The sequence below is a fragment of the Vombatus ursinus genome, unplaced genomic scaffold, assembly GCF_900497805.2.
Source record: "Vombatus ursinus unplaced genomic scaffold, bare-nosed wombat genome assembly UNPS02014945.1, whole genome shotgun sequence".
NCBI classification, from domain to species: Eukaryota; Metazoa; Chordata; class Mammalia; order Diprotodontia; family Vombatidae; genus Vombatus; species Vombatus ursinus.
The window spans coordinates 3,434,143-3,441,280 of record NW_020954723.1 but is presented as its reverse complement, the minus strand read 5'-3'; the positions used below and the strand labels follow the sequence as shown (position 1 = coordinate 3,441,280).

At 44.9% G+C, this 7,138-nt stretch overlaps 1 pseudogene; it reads right to left on the bottom strand.

The window, feature by feature from the left end:
* Positions 1–5,177: 5,177 nt before the first annotated feature.
* LOC114030032 lies at positions 5,178–6,207 on the bottom strand (annotated as a pseudogene).
* Positions 6,208–7,138: the final 931 nt, after the last annotated feature.

The window sequence follows — 7,138 nt, the reverse complement described above, 5'->3', positions numbered from 1 at the left end:
CAGTTCTGTACTAGATGCTGTCAGGTTTGCAGAAGAGGTCTAAAACATGTGTTACATGTAAGTTCTAGCTCTTATTATAAGAAGCTTATAACCTATTTGTGGAGATAATACTAATGCACATGAAACTATAAGTATAATGAAGAATATAATTAATTGATGAATTATAGAGTCATTGAATCAAATTGAAGGGGAAGAAGGAAGCAAATAAGCCTTTATTAAGCACCTACTATGTGTAGGGACTATGTGCTTCCCAGGAAGCAGCTAGGTTGCTCAGTGGATAGCGCTCTGGGCCTGGAGTCAGGAAGACCTGAGTTTAAATCTGGCCCCAGACACTTACTAGCTGTGTAACTCTGGGCAAGTCACTTAATCTCTGTTTGCCTTGTTGTAGTTTGTCCTTCATTTTTTTTTGGTTTTTTTGGTTAGGCAATGGGGTTAAGTGACTTGCCCAGGGTCACATAGCTAGTAATTGTTATGTGTCTGAGGCCGGATTTGAACTCAGGTCCTCCTGAATCCAGGGCCAGTGCTCTATCCACTGCGCCACCTAGCTGCCCCTGTCGTTCATTTCTGAAGAGGACCGATGACGTCATGGGGTGATGTGTTGATTTGTGCATGAATTGGAGTTAAGTGAGGCAGAGTTGCACAAAGTCATCAGCCTCACTTTCTCTTCCAGAGTCACTGGAGTCCAGGGGCAGGACAAAAGTCAGGATGACTGATGATGACCCGGGATGCAGTAGATGACCTTGGCAGCTTTGAAGTATGACCAAGCTCTAAGTGTTCCATAGCTCCTGCTTCAGCCACCTTCATGGCTATAGGAGTGAATTGTTCTCATCTGCCCATTCTGCTGGGGAAGCCTTCACATACTTGGGGTAGGGTTCCCCCTAACTCACCAATGAGTTTGAGACGTATTGGTTTCCCTCGACCTGGTTTAGCCCATTTACTGAGATGGTTTTACTGGAGTGTGGCCACTGCTCCTGCTATAGTTTCTTGGAGCCACAGGTGAGAGTTCAGTGACTGGCTGGATAGCAAAGGTGGATGAGCAGCCCTGAAAAGGGGTCGGCAAGCCCTCACACCAGAGGTGCTAGTTTTCGCTTCACACCTTGTACACCCCTTAATCCTTTGCTTTAATCCACTGGAGAAGGAAATGGCAAACCACTCCAGTATCTTTGCCAAGAAAACCCCACAGGTCACAAAGAGTCCGACATGAATAAACAACTCAACAACAACAACAACATGCCAGGCACTGTGCTAAATGCTTTGCAAATATTATTTGATTGCTTAAAATCTACCTCAGAGGTCAACAAATCCCACACCTTAATTTTATGCCAGATTGGTAAAGTTACTTGCTTTTGGTCACTTGGTTTTATTTTTAAGTGTTACAAAAGTTCACAAAAGGTGACAGTAATGAGGGGTCAGGAAAGGTCTCACGGATGAGGTAGGAGTTAAGCTGGGTCTTTAAAGATAGAGAAGCAAAAGGAGATGACAGTACATTCCAGGTGAGAGCAGGTGTGAAGTCACAGAAATTGTAATGATTCACTGGCATATCATGGGCTCATTATATATACCCTCATTAGCGTGGACTATGTAGCTTACTGACAGGTCTTGTTATATCTCCTTTCTTCCCCCTCCATCAAATCACTCATCCTTCAAATCACCAGCAGACTGATTTTTTAGATCTAGTCATGTCATTCCTAGTGGCACAGTAGATGTAGTGCTGGGCTTGGAGTCAGGAAGATTCATCTTCCTGAGTTCACATCTGGCCTCAGACACTTGCCAGATGTGTGACCCTCGGCAAGTCACTTAACTCTGTTTGCCTTGGTTTCTTCATCTGTAAAATGACCTGGAGAAGGAAATGGCAAACCATTCCAGTATCTGCTGAAAAAAACCCCAAATGGGGTCATAAAGAATTGGACAGGACTGAAAAGGACTGGAGAGCAATACGGCATTTCTTTGCTCGAAATCTTACAATGGTTCTCAGTTTTCTATCACATAAAGTTCAAATTTTTAGCTTGGCATTCAAGGCCCTCCACATTCTGCTGGAACTCTTCCTTCTCTGTATTCTTATATATTGCTGCCCTTTATATAACTCTATGACACCTGTCATTCCTCCCCGACCCCTACTCTATGCTCTCCTGTCAACGTGCATTTGCTTCATTTCCCCCCTTCCTCAAACTCACCTCAAGTTTCTCTGAAGCCTTCTCTCATCTCTACCCAAGGATGATCTTCCTTACTCCTAAGTACTACTACTTCATTTGTACCTCCCTATGGACTTTTCATTTATTATTTTGTATTATTATCATTTGAGGAGCAGCATGGTATAGTGAAAGGAGAGTTGGTCTCTGAGTCAGGAGGACCTGGGTTGAAGTCCTTAACCTATAATGTCTATGTGTGACCCTGCTCAAGTCACTTGATTTATCAGTACCCAAGGCATCTCTCTAAATTATAACAATAAAATCATGAATCTTGGCCAAAAAAAAAAAAAGAAAAAGTCATTTGTGTATGTGTCATATCCCTTTACTAAACTGTAAGCTCTAAGGGAACAAGAACTGTGCCTTATCTAAACTTGAGTCTAGCACAACATCATCATGCAGGCAGTGATTAATGGATATATTTGAGTTAAATTCTGCAGCTATAGTCCTAAGCTCAGGGAGCCAGCTAGGAGTGGCTTGCTATCTGACTGTTAAATTTTCAGCATGAATATTTACACCTTGGAAATCTGCAAACTATAGAAATCAGGTCTTGACATTGTTTTGTTAATTGCTTAGGCTTAATAAAATGATGAAGAAAATGTTAATAATATAGATTAAACTTATAAGTGGGTCTTGAAATCATTTTTTTGAGAGCTGGTTGTTAAATATTTTACTAGCACATACCTGAATTCTGAGCCTCCTTGTGACATAGATGAAACCCTGGATTTTTGAAGGCTATCTTGTGGATTGCAAGCTCTGAAATGTCCTATAAGATGAAAAAACTTCAAGTTGAAGACTGATGATGTACTGTGTGGCTATTGTCCAAGTATCAAGCTAAATCTGGAGATGCTCATTACTGGGTTGGCCACAAGGGGATGGATTTTTTTGGCCACAACAACTTCTGAAGACTCCCTCCTACGTCAATGGAAAAGTTGAAATCTGCATTATTATAGGGCTTGCTCACACAGGTGGAATCATACCCTAGAACTATTAAAGTAAGCATTAGGTAGGCATCAAAGACAGGTGTAATGGATAAAGAATTGCCATTGGATTCAGAAAGACCTGGATTTCAAATCCTACCTCTGATTGAGTGTGTGACCCTGGACAAGTCATCTAACCTTTTAGTGCCCCAGGTAGTTCTCTGAGACTAAAAGTTGCAGATCATAAATCTGCATTGGTAGAGGGAATTCCTTACACTTAAGAAATCACTGGGTCAGTCCAAATCATATTTACTGGGTAACAAAAGTTGGTGTTTAGACAATAACAATAGTTGATATCTGCATAGCACTTTAAATTTTACCAAATTATTACATGAATGTTTATCTCATTTAATTCTTATAACAACCCTGGGAGCCAGGTCTTGTATTGCATTACATCACAGGCATCATCATTCCCATGGGGAGGTGGATGCTCAGAGCCTTGCCTGTGGTATAATAGCTGATAAGCACTGGAGCCAGGACTCAAACTGATTTCTCTTGACTCCAAGACCAGCTCTCTTCCCACTGCATCGTAGCATCTTTCTGGATACCTGTAAGGTCCTTTGTCACAAAAGAAAGTAAATTATGTTCATTATACTCTACTTCCAGAGGCAGGAAAGCGTCAAGGTTTTTAGCATGTGTTTAGTCACCAATCAATCACAAGCATTAATTGAGTGCCTACTATGTGCTGGGCACTGTATTAATCAATGGAGATACAAATACAAAACTGAAACAGTCTCTGCCCTCAAGGAGCTTACAGAGAAATAATGTGTATACATCTAAGTAAATATAAAATATATACAAAAGAAGTAATTTCAGGATGGGAGGGGGGAAGCCATCAAAGTTGGAGTGATCAGATAAGAACTCTTAGCACTAAAGTTGACCACTGAAGTTTTTTGAGCAGTGTTTGTGCTTTGGAACTCTTACTTTAACTAGGGTTTTCTTGTTTCTCCCTTTCCCTTTAATTTTAATTTTTTTTCCCAATTATATGTAAACAAAAATTTTTAACATTCCTTTTTTGTGATAGGAAAAAAAAAAACGGGTTGATTTATTCCAAATGGGTCCATTTCAACATGAGGAAGGGAATGAGAGAACATTCCCCCCCCCCCCACCCAGGAGGGCATTCCACTTTCATTCACTCTCTCATCTAAGGGAATGGCTCTAAAATCCATGCCTACCCAAATAAAAATTTTTTTTTTCAAAAAAGGTTACAGTATTTTACAGAATCATGGGATCTTAATTCCTTATAGAAAAGGGATAAGAGGGATATTTTGAGGAAGAGGGAAGAAGGGAGTTCCCCGAAGTGGGGAAAGGTCCTGATTCCCTATGCCCCCGGAAGAACCACACCCCCAGAGGGGGACAGCTAGGATTACAGCACCTAAGACTGCCAAGACTCCACCTTTATCTTTTTTTTTTTTTTTAATGAGGTAGTCGGGGTTAAATGACTTGCCCAGGGTTACACTGCTAGGAAGTATTAAGTAAGTGTCTGAGGCCGCATTTGAACTCAGGTCCTCCTGACTCCAGAGTCGGTGCTCTATTCACTTAGCTACCTAGCCGCCCCCTCTCCCACCTTTATCAAGACAAATAAAATCCCCCCCCTTTCCCTCCCAAACAAATATATATATATATATATATATATATTTTTTTTTTCCTTAAAAAAATTGAAGGCTTCTAAGGATTAAAGTGAACATTGGGCCCTCAGAGGGGTTTCAGGAAGGGCAGACATGATCTCCCTTTTCCCCTTTCCTTCTCGGAGCTGAGTGATATGTCCCAAGCAGAGGAAAGAGAGCCAAGGGGATGAAAGGAAGAATGGACCAAGGACAGAAGGGGCAGGTGGAGCCCCCTGCCTCAACTCTGCCTGCCAGGAGGGAATGGCAGGGCTGGACCGCCGCCTCCTTGGGGTCTTCCAAGGCCACGGTGTGGAGGAGGCTTCTGAAGCTCATCTCAAAGCTCGGGGCACAAGGGGTTGGGACAGGGCTCCTTCCCAGGAGCCTGTGGTCACTGAGAGCCGTGGTCACTGAGAGCCGCGCTCCCGGAGCTCCTGGACAGCTCTATTCTCTCCCCTTCACCTCCTGAAGCTCCTTCCGCACCTCTTCCGGCAGCTCCCGTTTGGCTCTAAGTCATACTCCTTGTGAGCATTGGGGGTCGAGGTAGGGGCCTCCACGTGGAGGACTCGGTCCTAGGCAGGGCCGAGCTGTTCTCCCGCGGCCGCCCAACTGGCTCCTTCTGCGTGGGAAGTCTGGTTTCAGCTTCTTCCTCATTGGCAGGTTCTTCCTTGGCTGGAGGCTTCTCTCCTGCTCCGGGCCAGCATTGCGCTCGTTTCTTCCATTAGCCTTCCCCCGGTGCTCCGGAGGGGGTTGGGGGGGGAGGAGGCCCGGAGGAGTTTGGCTCCTGCGAGGGCTCCAGCCAGGCCTGGGCCCCCCCCCCCCCGCCTCCCCCACCGGGGCCTTGGGCAGACCGCAGTGGGGGTGCTGGGCCCCACCCAGGGCTGGAGGCCCTGCTCCTGAGGGGGCAGTCCAGGGAGTGGGGGTGGGTCGGGGGAGGGGGTTTTGAGGGGGTGGGGACCCTCAGCTGGGGCTCTAGCATTGCAAAGCCGGCGTTCTCTTTCCACCTGCTCCAGGTGCTCCAGCTGTTGCCTCCTCTGCTCCATCTCTTCTGGTGAGGGTCCATTTTGGACAGACCAGGATGCAGGGGGAGGGGGTGGTGGCCCACCTCCTTCTAAGGCCTCCAGGCTTCGCCGTCCCTGCTGCAAACAGAGCGGCATCTTCTTTGCTGCCAAAGTTGAGGCCCCAGACCGGGCGGGCATCCCGCCTGCGTGGCCCGGTTGGACTTGACACCTCGCACGATGGCACAGTTAATGACAACCTGTTGATCTGGTTGCATCCTTCGGCCCACAACACGGAAGGTATTGATTGGTGCTAGGATGGTGGTAGATTTGGACCCTGCTTACGGCCTGGGGCCCTGTCCCAGCCGGTAACCACTTTTTGTTGGTCATCGTAAACCATCACTGTTGCCCAGCTAGAGCAGAGCAGGTTCTCACTCATGGCGGGGCCGGCTGGGCCGCACTGGACTCCCGGACACACCTGGAGGCTCCGGGGAAGGGGCAGGGGAGGGGGTCTGGAGCTCTGGTCAGATCTGGGGCTGGACCCGCCCCGTGGAGGGCTGCTTAACATTCCTTTAAAAGAATTTTGAGTTCCACATTCTTTTCCTCCCTCCTTCCCACTCCCTCTCCTTGAAAAGCTAAGCAATTTGATATAGATTATACATGTGTAGTCATGAAAACACTTTCATATTATCCGTGTTGCAAAGGAGAACAGACAAGAAAAAACAAATAAGGATAATAAAGAAAGTTAAAAAAAAAAAGTATGCCTCAATCTGCATTCAGATTTCATCAGTTCTTTCTCAGGAGGTGGATAGTATTTTTCATCATAAGTCCTTCAGAATTGTTTTGGATCATTATATTGCTGAGAATGGCTAAGCCATTCACAGGTAATCATCCCACAATATTGCTGTTATTGTATACAATATTATCCTGGTTGTGCTCACCTCACTTTACATCAGTTCATGTTAAGTCTTTCCAGGTTTTTTTCAAAGCATTCTGCTCATCATTTCTTACAGCATGATAGTATTTCATCATGACCATATACCACAACTTGTTCAGCCATTCCCCAATTGATGGGCATCCCTGCAATTTTCAGTTCTTTGCCACCACAAAGAGAGCTGCTATAAACATTTAAAAATATATAGGTTATTTTCCTTTTTCACTAATCATCTTTGGAAATGGACTAAGTATTGGTATTGCTGGGTCAAAGGGTATGGCAGTTTTATAGTGCTTGGTGTATATTTCCAAATTGCTCTCCGGAATGATTGGATCAGTTTGCAGCTCCACTAAGAGTGCATTAGTGTTCCAATTTTCCCACATTCCCTCTAACATTTATCATTTTCCTTTTGTGTCATATTAGCCAATCTGATAGG